This window comes from Macrobrachium rosenbergii, chromosome 37 (assembly GCF_040412425.1).
Source record: "Macrobrachium rosenbergii isolate ZJJX-2024 chromosome 37, ASM4041242v1, whole genome shotgun sequence".
Lineage (NCBI taxonomy): Eukaryota > Metazoa > Arthropoda > Malacostraca > Decapoda > Palaemonidae > Macrobrachium > Macrobrachium rosenbergii.
The window spans coordinates 15,244,345-15,261,844 of record NC_089777.1 but is presented as its reverse complement, the minus strand read 5'-3'; the positions used below and the strand labels follow the sequence as shown (position 1 = coordinate 15,261,844).

General features: G+C 39.0%; 1 protein-coding gene across 5 annotated transcripts in view; it reads left to right on the top strand.

Annotated features, from left to right (window-relative positions):
* The window catches only part of CASK (peripheral plasma membrane protein CASK), a 1,131,710-nt gene that overhangs the window by 714,779 nt on the left and 399,431 nt on the right, over nucleotides 1–17,500 (top strand). For 2 of the 5 annotated variants that reach the window (XM_067081598.1, XM_067081596.1), the window contains exon 1: nucleotides 13,393–13,447. The exons of the other annotated variants lie outside the window; for them this stretch is intronic. The gene's annotated coding sequence lies outside the window, so the exon portion shown is untranslated. Of the gene's footprint in view, nucleotides 1–13,392; nucleotides 13,448–17,500 lie in introns of those variants that run through there. 5 annotated transcript variants of the gene reach the window in all.

Below are 17,500 nucleotides of genomic sequence, written 5' to 3'. Positions count from 1 at the left end.
GAAAAGGAAAAAATAAAAAAAGTAATTCGATTTTAAATCGATTCATTTTTCCAAATCTGATTTATCTGAGGTCTTTGCAGTGATTTTGCCAGCTGGATGATAAAGTTAAATCTTGAGGCAAAAGCGTGTGACACTGTGTGTGTATATTATATATATATATATATATATATATATATATATATATTATTTGTGTGTATGTGTTTTCCTGGATATACCTCTATGTCTCGAAGTGTTACGTTTGGGCCCATGTTTGCCGCTTCGTGTATGTGCACGCAAATTTATCATCTCATCATATAAATCATATACTCTCCTTAACATTTTCTTTTCACCGGTAAAATCTCCAAAGCCCGCTTCTTTACCCCCTTGTCCCAATCGCCATTCGACTTTTTATGAAAGAAAGGAGATTTGCTCGGTTTCTGCAAACTGAATTTTTGTGGAGAGAGAGAGAGAGAGAGAGAGAGAGAGAGAGAGAGAGAGAGAGAGAGAGAGAGAGAGAGAGAGAGAATTCAGACGTTATCGTGGCCATCAAATCCTTTTGCAATGGCTGGGTTTATCCTTCGCCTCGTGGAGGTGGCTTAATGCCCTCCATTGCCAGGATAGCAACGCGCAGTTGATTTAGCGTCTCTCTGTCAGACTTTCCGTTTCTTGGGTTGACGGCTTTCAGGCCGCCTTGGTTTTGTACGTGGAACAAAAGTAAGAGAGAGAGAAAGAGAGTTGTTGTTATTATATTGTTATTTTTATTTTGAGGTCGCGGTTTTGTTGTGAATGGGGAAAACAAGATTTGCGACAGATCTAGGCGTGGTAGCGCTTGTGACGTGTATGCTCAGTTGATTGCTTTTGCTTTTTTTTTTTTTTTGTAATGCTCCCAAAGACATTTTCATTTTGAGATATATGCACGCTCAATATATACAATATATATATATATATATATATATATATATATATATATATATATATATATATATATATATATATATATTTATATATATACTGTATGCATGTGTGTATATATATAATATATAATATATATATATATACAAAAACTTTAACGAGGTTCATCATTGCACAAAAAGTCTGTTTATATATATATATATATATATATATATATATATATATATATATATATATATATATATATATACATATATATAGGTATATTATTTAATATATATATATATATATATATATATATATATGTTTGTGTGTGTTTGTGAGGAAGAGCGCTTGTGTATGTGTATGGATCATTCTTTGCTATATCGCCCAAACGCTGTATAACGCGCATCAAGTTTTCCGTCCTGTAAACGCGAAACGTGCTGAATAAAAGTCGTTCACAACTATTTTTAACATTTGATCAAATCACCCTAAAAATGATGGATATCAGTAAAAACAGAATTAAATCCTAAACAATCCTTGCCGTTAAAAGGCTCCTGCGGATCTTGTCGGAGGTCGAGAGTGCAAGAATTTTATATCCTTTTAAATCTAGTGTGAATCCTTCTGACACTTTTTTGTTTCTGCCAAATGGTATTTTAATGTTTGTTTAGTTCTCTGCTCGTTTATCGTTTTTGCTCTGGCCATTCTTCGTAGTGACGTTTTATCCTTCGTTTTTCTCGTTCTGTCTTTTGTGATGCGTTGACACATTTTTTATATATATATTTTTAATTAATTTATGTTCAGTGTAGATTTATGGCCCTTATTAATGTCGTATTTTTTTTAATTTATGTTCAGTGTAGATTTGTGGCCATTTGTAATGTCGTGTTTTTTTTAATCAATTCGTGTTCATGGTAGATTTGTGGCTCATTAATTTTTTTTAATTAATACACTCATAAAAATCTCGTACCGAATTTTCACCACCGGGCCGTGGTTAAAGATTCATGGGCCGCGGCTCACACAGCATTATACTTAAACCACCGAAAGATAGATCTGTTTTCGGCGGCCTTGATTATACGCTGTAGCGGCTGTACAGAAAACTCGATTGCGCCGAATAAACGCCGTCGCATTTTTTACTTGCTATTCATGTGTTGCCACATAGTTTATTTTCCCGTGTCTCTTTCCCGATTCATCTTGACAGGGGATCGAGAAGTTGAAAGGCTCAGACCACCACCTCTGTCACCTCCGCAATTCTATGGACTTGAGTCTCCTTTCCTGTCCTTTCTTTTCCTTTCTTTTCCTTTCTTTTCTCCTCTTTCGGTCTCATTTCACTGCCATTAGCGAATTTCGATTTTTACGAGTCCCGTCCTTCGGTCGTAAATTAGGAGGGAAATATGATGCCTTCATTATGGCAACACCATCGACCTCCCTCTTGGTTTACGACGGTCGTTAATGGAATAATGCCTCGTGATTAGCCCTCGAAAAGAGAGAGAGAGAGAGAGAGAGAGAGAGAGAGGTTTAGATGAAAAATTATTGTTGTTAATGATCCCTAGGGCTCAGTTGGAGCATATACAACCCCTCTCTCTCTCTCTCTCTCTCTCTCTCTCTCTCTCTCTCTCTCTCTCTCTCTCTCTCTCTCTCAGGACTAGAAAGCAGGCACTGTTGATACTCTAGGTCCGGTATTGAAATGCATTAAAAAATATTTTGCTTGAGGATGTTTTTAGGTAAGATTATTTTAACAATTAAAGAACCGTTCATTGTTAACAGTGAAAGTGTTATTGTCATTATATTAATTTGCAAAAAATAATTATATTCACCGAGTGAATATGTTTATTTTCCATAGGTCAAATTCTTGCTGAAAAAATCTTATATCATCAAACAGCAAATTGCAGCCCTCTAGCCTCAGTAGTTTTTTATTTTGTTTAAGGTTAAAGTTAGCCATAATCGCACGTCTGGTAGCGCTATAGGTACCAACAGCACTGGCCACCACCGGGCCGTGGGTGAAAGCTTCATGGGCCGCGGCTGAGAGTTTTATGGGCCTTGGCTGAGAGTTTCATGGACCGTGCCTGAAAGTTTCATGGGCCGTGCCTGAAAGTTTCATGGGCCGTGACTGAGAGTTTTAAGGGCTGCAGCTGAAAGTTTCATGGGCCGCGGCTGAAAGTTTCATGGGCCGCGGCTGAAAGTTTCATGGGCCGTGGCTGAAAGTTTCATGGGCCGCGGCTGAAAGTTTCATGGGCCGCGGCTGAGAGCTTCATGGCCCGTTGCTGAAAGCTTCACACACCATTATACGCTGTACAGAAAACTCGATTGCGCCGAAGAAACTTCGGCGTATTTTTTTTACCTCTCCAATAAGACGACTTCGACCACTTCCTTACATCAAACGCAATTAGTATAAATCACCCGAAGCTCTGTAATTACGTGACCGCTGCTGCTTTGGCCTGTGGCTAACGACGCTAATATCCGCTCTTTTGATATGGTAGCACACGCGGGCGGGAGGGAATGGGACCCTCATGTGGAACATGCTTATGTCGGATTCCAGCGGAGGGAAGAGGTGCTCCTTGAATGCAGCATTAGCCACTGCTGGAAGTTCGCGTGGCGGAAAGAAATGCTGTTCCCCGCTGTCGTGGGCGAGGTTCTGTTTTTCTTTTGAAGTTTGGTTGTGGTAGTATACGAGGGTAACGGCTAGGCTACGCTTGCTCGTCATTATTTGTTTCGTTTGATATTCGCGTTTTTGGGTCCCCGTTCTCATTTTTAGCATGTTTTCACGAGTGTTCATTCGCTGATATTTTGTGAGATTTGTCTTTTGAGTGATGTTGGTCTTTGGGTCCTCTTGTTCGTTTTTCTGTAAAAGAAAACTATTGTGACGGTTTTATCTGTCCGTCCGCGCTCTTTCTGTCCGCCCTCAGATCTTAAAAACTACCGAGGCTAGAGGGCTGCAAATTGGTATGTTGGTCATCCACCCTCTCATCATCAGACATAACAAATTGCAGCCATTTAGCCTCTGTAGTTTTTATTTTATTTACAAGGTTCAAATTATCCATGATCGTGCATCTGGCAACGCTATAGGACAGGCCACCACTGGGCTGTGGCTGAAAGTTTCATGGGCCGCGCCTCGTATAGCATTATACGCTGTATAGAAAACTCGATTGCGCCGAAGAAACTTTTTTGCTTGTTTTTAAAACTTTTTTGATTCAGGAACTTTGCTCAGTAGAATTCAAATTCTTTTCAGAAAAATATGTTATGTAAGACTGCAACAAAACTTAAAGAACTTTGTTCCTCAGTGGGCATAACTTGGGTAGTGGGTAGTCCTTTAATAAAAAAAAAAGAAAGGTACAAGGGTGATGTTTATTATACCCAGAGGAGTTGGTTTAAAGTTGCTTATTAGGCTACCATCCAAGTGGAACTTGGTAGAAGGAAAAGCATAAAATAGCAACAGGGATCCTTATATATTGAGTTTGTAAGTCAGGTCGATTACAGGGAGGCATTGTCAGCTTTGTGAAGAATATTCAAGTCGATTACAGGGGGGAATTGTCACCTTTGTGAAGAATATTCAGGTCGATTACAGGGAGGCATTATCAGCTTTGTGAAGAATATTCAGGTGGATTACAGGGAGGCATTGTCAGCTTTGTGAAGAATATTCAGGTGGATTACAGGGAGGCATTGTCAGCTTTGTGAAGAATATTCAGGTGGATTACAGGGAGGCATTGTCACCTCTGTGAAGAATATTCAGGTCGATTACAGGGAGGCATTGTCACCTTTGTGAAGAATATTCAGGTCGATTACAGGGAGGCATTGTCAGCTTTGTGAAAAATATTCAGGTCTATTACAGGGAGTCATTGTCAGCTTTGTGGAAAATATTCAGGTCGATTACAGGAAGGCATTGTCGGCTTTGTGAAGAATATTCAGGTGGATTACAGGGAGGCATTGTCAGCTTTGTGAAGAATATTCAGGTGGATTACAGGGAGGCATTGTCAGCTTTGTGAAAAATATTCAGGTCTATTACAGGGAGGCATTGTCAGCTTTGTGGAAAATATTCAGGTCGATTACAGGAAGGCATTGTCAGCTTTGTGAAGAACATTCAAGTCGATTACAGGGAGGCATTGCCAGCTTTGTGAAGAACATTCAAGTCGATTACAGGGGGGAATTGTCACCTTTGTGGAAAACTCAGTATATGCATGTCTCGGGGAAGAAGGCCGTAAGTAATGCAGGAATAAGACTATCAATTCCAGTGTGGAGAGAGATCCGAGTCACATTTGTCAGAGATTTGCTTCGTCTCGTTTGTCTCCTGTGTCGTATTTTCCTCCTTTTCCTCTGTCCTCTCGTCATTCCCATCATCATCCGTTTGCTTCCTCTATTTCCTCATCTGCGTTCCCCTTCTGCATTTATGTCCTCTTTTATCATCTTACCATCCTCTCTCTGTTCTGCTTTATCTTTCTTCTTCTTCTCCTCCTTCCCCTCTTCCTCCCCACCATCTTTTCCTGATTTTCTTCCTACTAATTATCCTCCCTACCATCTTCTCTTTCCTTTCTTCCCTCTTATTTTCCTACCACCCTCTTTCCTTACAGTTCCTCCCCCCCCTCTTCCTCTACCCTCTTGTCCTTCTCCTCTAACATCTTGTCATTCTCCTCCTCCTCCTCCTCCTCCTCCTCCTCCTCCTCCTCCTCCTCCTCCTCCTCCTCCTCTTTTACTGTCGCTTCCTTCTCCTCTTTAGCCCTCTTACTTCCTTCGCCAATGTCGTATTTTCTTATTCCTCCTCCTCCTCCTCCTCCCCATTTTACAGTCTGATCCTCCTGCTTAAGCTCCTTATCCGCCTCCTCCGTTATCTTATCTCTTTGGTTTTTCCCTTCCTTTGTTTGCTCTTTATCTTCCCCCAACATCTGTGTCCTCCTATTCCTCCTGCGCCTCCCCCAACATCTGTGTCCTCCTATTCCTCCTGCTCATCCCCCCCCCCCCACGGTATACCTGGTGCCGATTGACTGGTGCCAAAATAGCACCATGAATCCCCCTAAACTGGGGGGGGGGATCTCAGCCTGCCTACCTTCCCCATATTAAGGGGATTAACTCAAAGCAACGCGGTAGATATTCCAGAGCTTTCTTCAGGGTAATTTCTTCTGTTCATTCCAGTATGGAGCAAGAATCTTATTTTTTTTTTATCTATTTTCTTACTAATACGAGTGTGTACGTGTGTATGCATGTGTGTGTATGATTTATATATATATATATATATATATATATATATATATATATATATATATATATATATATATATATATATATATATATATATATATATATATATATATATATATATATACAGTATATACAAAAATGCATATATGTCACTAGAGTGAAAATTGAATCCTCTGCAGATAATGAAGTTACCTCCTTTTGATAAATAAGAAGGTGTATGGTGTCTATGCACGTACAAATACTCACGCACACACACACAAACATATATATATATATATATATATATATATATATATATATATATATATATATATATTATATTTATGTACACATACATAAAGCCGCCATGGTGGCGCAGTGGTTCAAATCCTGCCGCTCACTGATGGCTCGGATTGCACCACTGCAAAAATCCGGCAGCCCGCCAACCTAACGGTCCGAAAAAACCCGAGAGGTTCAGTAGGATAATAGGTACCAACCCTCAGGCTGTTAAACAGTGGGCCTAGCGACACAGTGGCCACGTGTCATAGGCATTGGGACCTGTCCCCCACTGGCTGTCGGCCCAAGATACAGATCAGCGCCTGCCCTATGAGCCTACAGAGGCCCAGGAGGACTTTAACATGCATATGTATATATATATATATATATATATATATATATATATATATATATATATATATATATATATATATATATATACATGTGTGTGTGTGTGTGTATTGTATGTGTTTGCTTATATATATGAATTTCGAAGTCTTAATAATATTTCCCACTATTATAAGTTTGAGAAATTTTATTTTCATAAATGTGTCACGATAATTATGTTTTGCTCTGGGCCTGTAAATTGTGATCTAGCAATGAACAACATTGTCAAGAGAAGCCAAGATGTAATTTAATGTAAGTTTTGGCTTTCGATTTCATATTTTACGGATTGCGTCTGCCAGCGTGAGCTCTCATTTGGGGGGAAACATGTTTTTGATCAGAGTAAATATATGCATTAGAGGAGAGAGAGAGAGAGAGAGAGAGAGAGAGAGAGAGAGAGAGAGAGAGAGAGAGAGAGAGAGAATCCTTTTGATAACGCACCCGTTGCTTGCAAGTGTTGGAAGGAGACGCCGCCTGAAAAATATTGTGTAGAATCCGAGTTCCTATATTTTCTTCGAAAGCAGCTTCGCTGAAAGGAAATGAAGGGGGCGTGGGGAGAAGGTTTGGGGTGGGGGAGAAGGAGGAGGAGGAGGAGGGGGTGAGGGAAGGGGGAGCAGCTCAGTTTGCTTGCCACTGAGCGTAGGAAGGAGCAGAGGAAAAGTGCGAGAGAAAAGGTGGGGAGGAAAAAAAATGTAAATATAGGAAATCCGGCATGAAGTGACGGGAAGTTTTAGGAGCTTGAAGAGAAAAGAAGAGGCGAGGCGAAGGAGGAGAAGAACGAAGGCTGATAAAGAGGAAATGCGGAATTTATAAGGTTAGGGTTGGGAAGAGCCAGCACGGACGAGATGAGAATGGGGGAAGAGGAAAGAGAAAGGAGGGGTTGGTGGGATTGCATAGGGGAAGATATGGTCTCAGCCTACTCTCTCTCTCTCTCTCTCTCTCTCTCTCTCTCTCTCTCTCTCTCTCTCTCAAAGAATGAAATATAAAACCCGAAGAGTTCCGAAGATGGAGTTGAGAGTCGAGGTAAGAATAAATGATGGACATTTTGAGACGAAAATATGTTTAGAATTTGGTGATATCACGAAATGCCTGTGTGTTCACGCATGCATTATTTTTTGAGAGAGAGAGAGAGAGAGAGAGAGAGAGAGAGAGAGAGATTTTCGTGAGCAGACACACCTGGAATACTTGGTAAATGGTGCTTCATATTTATAATGCACGATGTATAACACTGTAAATTAATTATATATTACGTATAATAATACCAAAGGGAAATTTCATGAAAGAAATATATAACTGGAGGAGTAAATGTAGATATCTTGATCATTGTTAAGTTATTTCACAATAGTAATCATCTGATCGACGCTTCTGACCTACCTTAACACAGAAAGCCCAGTCAATCACGAACCATGTTACAGATATTGGCATTGATAATAACGGCAACTGCATATTCTCTCTATCTCTCGATCTGGGGACGGTGTTTGTAGTATCGCTTATTAATCTAACAAGCACATCAGTATAATTGGGTGGGCTTCACCTTTCGCTCGGGTGGCCATACGCTCACGCCCATGTGGGCGAGATGAAAGGACAGCATCACGACAGGTGATCTAGCGATAATTATCCCTCTCGTATTCTGTTCGTGTTTCTCCCCCTTCCCCCTTCACCCTTACCCCCTTCTGACAACCCCCCCCCCTTCTTCGTTCCCGTATTGTTATTATTTTCATTAATCGTTTTGCTATCTCCTTAGGCCTTGCATCATCATCGTCTAATCTGCCATTTCCTTGTTCCCTTTATTCCAACGGCTATTCCTCGTTAATTATCTTTCTCTGTGTTCTCTGATTGCCTGGTATAACCGTTTCCTTCTCATTCCTTTATTTAGTTGTTTTTTTTTCTTTATTCAGACGTATTAGTGAATTGCAAGAAATAATTATCGTTTCATCCTTAAATGCTCTTGTCTTTAGGACTTGAGATACTCTTTTTCGTCTCAGTCGAGTTCTAGAGAGTCTTCCTTGTTAAGTCTGTCATGTGGGGCCACTATTAGGAATGGTGGCCCTTCATATGGGCCACTTTGAGGAATGGTGGCCCTTAATATGGGCCACTTTGAGGAGTGGTGGCCCTTCGTATGGGCCACTTTGAGGACTGTATGGGCCACTTTTAGGAATGGTTTCCCTTCGTAAAGGCCATTTTGAGGAATGGTGGTCCTTTGTATTGGGCCACTTTTGGGAATGGTGGCCCTGCATATGGGCCACTTTTAGGAATGGTTTCCCTTCGTAAAGGCCACTTTGAGGAATGGTGGCCCTTCATATGGGCCACTTCTAGGAATATTGGCCCTTCAAATGGGCCGCTTGTGGGAATGGTGGCCCTTCGTATGGGCCACTTGTAGGAATGGTGGCCCATCGTATGGGCCAATTGTAGAAATGGTGGCCCTTCGTATGGGCCATTCTAGGAATGGTGGCCCTTAGTATGGGCCACTTTGAGGAATGGTGGCCCTTCGTATGGGCCACTTTGAGGAATGGTGGCCCTTCGTATGGGCCACCTTTAGGAATGGTGGCCCTTCGTATGGGCCATTTTCAGGAATGGTGGCCCTTCGCGTCCATATTTTTCTATCGTTCCTTCGCTCTATTTTCCAGACTTGTGATAAAAAGAAAGAGAACTAAAAATCAAAGTTCAGTGAGGAACAGTTATCATTGGGTGATGTTGTCTGTGAAATTACTACAAAAATATAAAGAAATGAAGAATTTCCTTTGATGAACTTCACCCAAAAAACAAGAGATGAAAAAATGGAAAACGTTTCCACGGAACTTTTTTACACGATTGGAACGAGTTTTGTAGTTAGTACGGCAGTTAGCTTTTTTTTTTTTTTTTTTTTTGTGAAATGTAATAAAAATGTTGATTCTTTCCCCTTGCTAAAGTTCGATGCATTTTACCGAATAAAGTTTGAGGTATTTTCTTCAGAGTGGAAAAACAGATTTTAATTCATCATTACAAACAGGGGAAAAGTGGGTGAACTTTTCATATTTTGTCGGGAGGGATTTCTTTCAGTTTTTTTTTTTTTATGTTTTCAAACCTCTGTCAGAAATTAAAAGGTTGTGCAAGCGAAACAGATGCCTTTTAAACATTTTTATTTGCGTGTCGTGTTGCTTTGTTTAATTAATTTGAACACATTTATTTTTACAGCAAAGATCGATGCATTATCTCTCTCTCTCTCTCTCTCTCTCTCTCTCTCTCTCTCTCTCTCTCTCTCTCTCTCTCTCTCTCTCTCTCTAAGCTTCAGCTCATAACATTTTGAATGTTGTTCTGGTGTAAATTATATACCATGTTCATTTCAGTCCTGTTGTTAGGCAAAATCTTAAATGGTGGAAGTTCGTGTCTATCTTTTGTTTTAGATAATGCTTAATGAAAATACTGGGTGATGCAGAAGTCTCCTCACATACAAACGAGCATTCTCCCAACAAATTTGATCATTAATAACATAAAGCAATCTGCTTGATTACCTCGAAGGTCGTGCTCGTCGGCTTTCCGTTTCCCCTCTCTTGCGTAATAGAGCGGATCGTGTGAGCGCTTTTTCTCATTAAACTGCATTGATTGTACGGAAGCTTTTGCCTCACCCTGTTTAATTATATGTCCGGCTTCATCTGTTTTCAATTTGCAAGGTATCCTGCGCATGTAGTGTAGGAAAATTTTTTGAAAGAATCCTTTCAGAAAGAGAGAGAGAGAGAGAGAGACTGCTATATTTTCCAGTAGCGTTACTTTTAGCTTCATAACTCCGATTTTGCTAAGTATCCTGACATACTTCTTTGTGGTAAAACCCCTCCACCCAAACCACACCCCCTCCTCAACCGCGTCCTCAACCCTTTTCCAGTTTATTTCGGACGGCCCGAGCTAGAAAAAAAATTAGGCTGCCCGTCTCCATTTCCCGAGCTCCTAAAAAAAACGATATAAAAATTTTTGAAAACATTTGTGATGCTCAAAAATAAAAAAAAATGAAGAGAAAAGACGGAAATATCTTCTTCCGCGGCGTTACGATCGAGGCAAGATATTTTTTGGCGTTTTTGCATTACCGGGTTGATTCCCTTCGAACGAGTGCGGACGAATTCAGCATCTTGGGAGTAGGGCGGCTTTTAGGGGGGGTGGGGTGGGGGGTGTATCTAGGATCTAGGATCTTCTAACGTCCGAAATCGAAGACCGAGAAGACTAGAGATTAATAATTCAAGGGTCGAAGGGAATCCCCCTAGATCTCAGAATGCCTCTCCGTCGGTCCGAGACCGATCTCAGCATCCGTGGTACATTTCAAGATTGGACCTCGATTCGTGATTACGCCGTTCTTTAATGGTTGGGTTTTTTACTTTTTTTCTCTTGTATTTTTGCTTTATATATATATACATACATACATACACACACACATACACACATATACACACACCAAAAAGTTACAGAATTCAACAAAATCTGCAGTGTATACATACATTATATACACCAAAAAGTTACAGAATTCAACGAAGCCTGCAATGTATACATGCATTATATATATAATATATATGTATACATTGCAGATTTCGTTGAATTCTGTAACTTTTTGGTGTGTATATGTAAATGTATATGTGTGTGCATTTGTATATTTTATATATACATATATATATATATATATATATATATATATATATATATATATATATATATATATATATAACATTATAAACTCGTATATACTGTACATATATATATATATATATATATATATATATATATATATATATATATATATGTATGTATATATATATATATATATAGTATGGGAATGCATATATGGGTGTGTTGGTTGTTTGTTATGTCCTGTACCGAACAAGGTCCTTTTTTTTTTTTTTTCTTTTTTTTGTTAATGAAAGAAGTCGGAATACCTAGAGGGAGACGGAGAATTGATTTTTCTTCTGATATGTTTTTTTTTTTTTTTTTTCTTTCACCCAGTCTTTTTCTTCGGAGGAGCCTGAGGTTAATTGCGTCCAGAATTTTCGTGTCAAGCCAACTTTTTCTTGGAATACCGGAGTCATGTTTTTATTACTTTTTTTTTATTTATCTCCCTTTAAGGGGTTGCATCCCCGGGGATCTTTAGAAGAATTTTTTTTATGGTAAGTTTGGGAGAAAATAAACTTTTTAATGAGACGTTCGCTTTCCTCACACTAAAGGAAAATTGTAGTGTAAACAGTTATTTCTAGGGATTATTTTTAGAAAAAAATTTTACGAATTATTTCTAGGAGTAATTTCTTGGAATTATTTGTAGGAATTTCTAGGAATAATATCTAGGAATTTCTGGGAATTATTTCTAGGAGTTTCTAGGAATTATTTGTGGGAATTTCTAGGAATTATTTTTATAAATTTATTGGAATAATTTCTAGGAATTATTTTTAGAAATTTATAGGAATAATTTATAGGAATTATAGGAATTTTTAGGAATTATTTCTAGGAATAATATCTAGGAATTTCTAGGATTTTCTAGGAATTATTTCTAGGATTTTCTAGGAATTATTTCTGGGAATTTCTAGGAATTGTTTCTAGGACTCATTTCTGGGAGTTTCTAGGAATTATTTTTAGAAATTTCTAGGAATTATTTCTTGGAATTTCTAGGAATTATTTCTAGGAATTATTTCTAGGAATAATTTCTAGGCGTTTCTAGGAATTATTGCTAGTAATCTATATGTAGGTTTATCTCATGTTTCAAAAAAAAAAAATAGGAGTGAACAATATGCTTGCAGAAACTTTCAAAGGAATGTATTTGCATTTTTTTAAATTCCCCTCACCCTCATTCCCCTCATCATTCCCCTCACATCCCCCACCCCTCAATTTCCCCTCGACCTCCCTCAACCTCCCTCCCACCTCTTCCACTTGATCTGCCCGGAGACACATAACAACCAGGTTCTGGGTCTTGCAAATGAGGAACATTATCAATTCATAACGAGACGCCTTGTAGAGCTTCTGTGTGCCGCACACACACACACACACACGCACATACACACACTCACACACTATTGTTATTATTATTATTTCATATATTTATGGCTACGAAGACAAAGTTGTTTGTATGCAAGCAAATATGAATGCAAGCAGATACTTTATGTATTCATTCACACTTTGTGGAAGGTAATGAAGAACAGCAAGCCATGATTGTACGTCTGGCAGCGCTATAGGTGCCAACAACACAGACCACCACCGGGCTGTGAATGAAAGTTTCATGGGCCGCGGCTGAGAGTTTCATACAGCATTATACGCTGTATAGAAAACTCGATTGCGTCGAAGACTTTGGCGTTTTTTTTTTTTTTTATCGCAAACATTACTTTCGTCAGCGCGAGACCATGAAATCGAATTGCCGAACGGAAAACGAATGAAATTTGATGATTCCTCGTTCCCGACTGCCCGCTGTCCGCCAGGAGGTGCGCGACCAGAGGCAGTCGCCTGAAGTTTAAATTGAATGTTGGAAATCAGGGAATTACCTCATTAGAAGTGTTGAAGAGCAGATGGAGGGTTATTGCTGAAAAAAAGGAGGGGGGACATGCAATGTTTGGGGAATAGTCTTCGGGTGGATGAGAGGGGGGGTAGTATATCGGAGATGGAAGGAGTTGTGTTGGGGGGGAGGGTGTTAGGGAGGAGTGCGTAGTCTGGACGTGGGCCGGAGTTGCTCCAACCTTTGGTGGAAGGAAAGATCTCAGTGTGACGCGCGCTTCTGGCTAGTGAAGTTGTACCGTCTAATTCTCTCCCGAAAGTGTGTAAAGGCTTATTTATAAAGTCCGGCGGAGGATTTTTTCATTCTGCTTGCCACTGAAGGAGGTTTATTTACTCATGTGTCTTGTCGCAAGTGAAGCGAGCGCGCCGATGCCCACATCCTCGCGTGGAAGTGGAAACCTGTTCGTGATGCGTAGGCATTCATTCATTCATAAATCTTTCGCCGATGGTCGTGAATGACTTGTCTGTCTCTCTCTCTATTGATGCGATGTGTAATAGATCGGATCGTGACGACATGACTGTCACGACGCTGAAAATGTCAGTGAATGTTTCTCGATCATTTTCGATCCTGTGATAGTATAATTAGCTGCTGAATATAAGAAAAAATCATTTAAAAATTTACGCCTTGAGGTTGATAGAACAGAAACAAAAATAAAGGGCCTCAACTCTGCTGCCGTTGGAAGCTGCTTAAAAAAGAGAAGCTGCCATTGGAAGCCATTAGAACCGAAGCTGTCGTCATCTGGCAGCAAAATCCAATACTTGAGATTTTGACCTTTGCGTTTTCTTTTTTTTCTGTCTCTCTCTCTCTTTTTCTTTCTCTCTTTTTTCTTTCTTTTGTCGTCTGTCGAACTTCTGCAACATCACAATGTTGAACATTCATATTAATTAATTATTTTTCTACATGGCTGGACAAAAAGTGCTTCGCTTCTTTTCAGTGAGACTGATAGTATTTGGAAAACTGCCCTGTTTTCATTTGGGTAATCTAGAAAAACGCTCGATGAACTTATTTGTGCACTCGAAAAGAAGCAAAACCATTTGTTAATTAAGCATTTTATTTTAACTGTGGCGGCGTCAGGTAGATTTTGAAATGTATGTTATTAAATCATGACCACTTAAATTTAACTTTTTGTCATATTAAAACTGTTCCTAGTCTGAACCTTTTTTTTTTCCTGTCTGGATAATTGCAAGAAACATTCATTTTTTTCTGCTCAAAACAATTGCTAGTTTGTTATGCATTATGTCATATCAGAGCAATTCGGGCATTGTAATCCTTTTCGCCGTATCAAAACGGTTACCAAATTGACATTTTTTGTATAGAAAACTTAATTAGTGTCGTTTTCTTCTTATCAGAATAAGTGTTATTATGTAATGTTAATTGTCTCCGCTTGAGTTTTAGTTTAGGAGCCTTTTAGTCTTAACAAAAACATTGCTGCTTTAGTGTTTTTGTCTTGAAGAAAAAATTACTAGTTTTTGTCTTGAAAAAATTGCTAGTTTTTCTCTTGAAAAAAATTTCTAGTTTTTGTCTTGAAGAAAAATATTGTAAGTTTTTGTTTTGAAGAAAAAATTGCTAGTTTTTGTCTTGAAAAAAAAATTGTTAGTTTTTGTCTTGAAAAATTGGCTAGTTTTTGTCTGGAAGAAAAATATTGCAAGTTTTTGTCTTGAAAAAAAATTGCTAGTTTTTGTCTTGAAAAATTGGCTAGTTTTTGTCTGGAAGAAAAATATTGCAAGTTTTTGTCTTGAAAAAAAAATTGCTAGTTTTTGTCTTGAAAAATTGGCTAGTTTTTGTCTTGAAGAAAAATCTTGCAAGTTTTTGTCTTGAAAAAAATTACTAGTCTGTCTTGAAAAAAATTGCTAGTTTTTGTCTTGAAGAAAAAAATTGCTAGTTTTTGTCTTGAAAAAAATTGCTAGTTTTATCTTGAAGAGAAAAAAATGCTAGTTTTTGTCTTGAAAAATAATTGTTAGTTTTATCTTGAAAAGAAAAATTGCTAGTTTTTGTCTTGAAAAAAATTGCTAGTTTTATCCTGAAGAGAAAAATTGCTAGTTTATAATACCTCTCTGTTAGGAGACATTCATGGTACAGACGATGGCTTCTGGGATGAAGTGCTATAAGAGTCAGGAGAAACAGGAGCTGGAGGAGAATTCCGAAGCTGACCAGTAGAAGGAAAGGATCAGTCACTAAACTGCCAAGTGGGCAGAATTCACAGAGGGATTTCGATGGATTGAGAATGTTATATTGAATATTAAATCCCTCGAGTTTGATCGTTTGTTATTTTATGCCTTCAGTACTTTTGCTGGTCCGCTGGAATAGTGGTTAGTGTCGTGGAATGCCACTCAGATGTGGCGGGGTCGCGTCTCCCCCAGGGCGATGAAAAATCGCTGGCTCTGTATCATGATCTGTTACTGCTGCAGTGTGGGGTCTGCGGTGGGAGGTTGAAACCAACATTCTTTGGAAGCTTGAATTTTAAGTCAGTGGCTCCTTTGGTGTGCTTGTTCCATGTGAATAGGTTTCAAATACTGAACTGTTAATTAATAGTATAAAAATACTTGTGTATAGAAATTTTCTTACCCGTGAATTTTTGTCTCTTGTGAAGATTGATGTCTAATACTGAAGTAGGCGTTAATTGCAATAATGTTTCAAGTGTTCATTCGTATGACCATTGCAGTATCGGTGTGAGAATTGAAGTGATTGGTATTCGAAAGTGTTTTTACCATGATTATTTATTATTATTCATTTTAAAGAGGTTTAAGATTGTTATATCCCTTGTTTTATTTTATATTGTACTCTGCAGTGCGATGCAATTCTGTTTATACGAACAACTTACAGCTATAGTGATCGTACTTCAAGAAACCTATTCAATATTTAAGTACTGTTTAACATTCATCTAAGGAATTATTATTTTTTATACTCTTGTCATTCAGTGACTTCTTTACCTATATACTCAGTTCGTAATATTTCAAGGTCCAGGTAAATTTTAGAAGTTGTCTTTTGAAACTGCGTTTGAATTTAAATTTGGATTCGTCATCCCTTTCCTCCTAGAATCCTAGATCATGACGGAAGGGATCTCATCCCGATTTTGTAAGAGAAGAGTCCTTTCAACTGACAGACGTTTACCCTTTATCTTTTTGTTTTGCATATTTGCCGAGTCACTTGCGCGAGATCTAAGTGTATTTGAGGGGAAACGAGCTAGTTAAACCACACGTGAATTCAAATTTGCATTTGCATTCCCTCCCCTCAAAAGGGCGGAAGGGGGAAGAAGGCGGCGAGTGTATCATTATGAATACGAGAGCAGAAGACCCCCGTGTTTGCTTCGAGAGATCCCTGTTTAAACTGGATGTGAATAAATCTCCGCCTGATGGATCCAGCTGTTGAAGTCCTTGTTTGCATAAGGAGTAGGCATCCCTTGGCTTTAAATGCTGATGGCTTAAGAGGGGAAATGTGGGGCCTGGAAGGGGACGCGCTCACCTTATTCCTGGACGTTTTCAAGGAGAGAAATTGCATGAATTTCGGTTATGGGACTCGAAACCGTTTAGAAATAGTTGTCAGCGAGAGTTGAAGGATGATGTTGGTTCTGTCGTATTGCTCATGAAATTATCATATTTTAGTTTTCCGAAATGAAAATTATTATGCTGGCTTTGTCTGTCCGTCCGCACTGTATTCTGTCCGGCCTCAGATCTTCAAAAGTGCTTGGGCTAGAGGGCTGCAAATTGGTATGTTGATCATCCCCCCTCCAATCATCAAACGTACCAAATTGCAGCCCTCTAGCCTCAGTAGTTACCATTTTATCTAAGGTTAAAGTTAGCCATAACCGTTCTTCTGGCAAGGATATAGGATAGGCCAGCACCGGGCCGTGGTTAAATTTTCATGGGCCGCGGCTCATACAGCATTATACCGAGACCACCGAAAGATAGATCCATTTTCGGTGGCCTTGATCATACGATGTACAGAAAACTCGATTGCGCCGGAGAAACTTCGGCGTAATTTTTTTTTTTTTTTTTTTTTTTAGTCCTCGTGTGTTCCCATATGGAAATTTCTAATTTTAGAACTGAATTATTTTTCGTCTGATATATGTTGGGGATTTGTCATAAAACAATGTCAGGGGAAATAAACGCGGCCGAAGCTGAAGTGAAATTCGCGGAAGTAATGCTCTTTAGTGGAAGTAATCTAATATCGAATTGTCCAAAATTTCGTTAATTTGGCCCATGAGTTCCTCCTCCCCTCCTCCTTGTTCGTCGATGAAAAAGTGGTCCCCAAAAAAAAAGCTGACGATGAGTGTCTGTCAGCGTATTCAGTATCACTTTTATTCCATCGTAT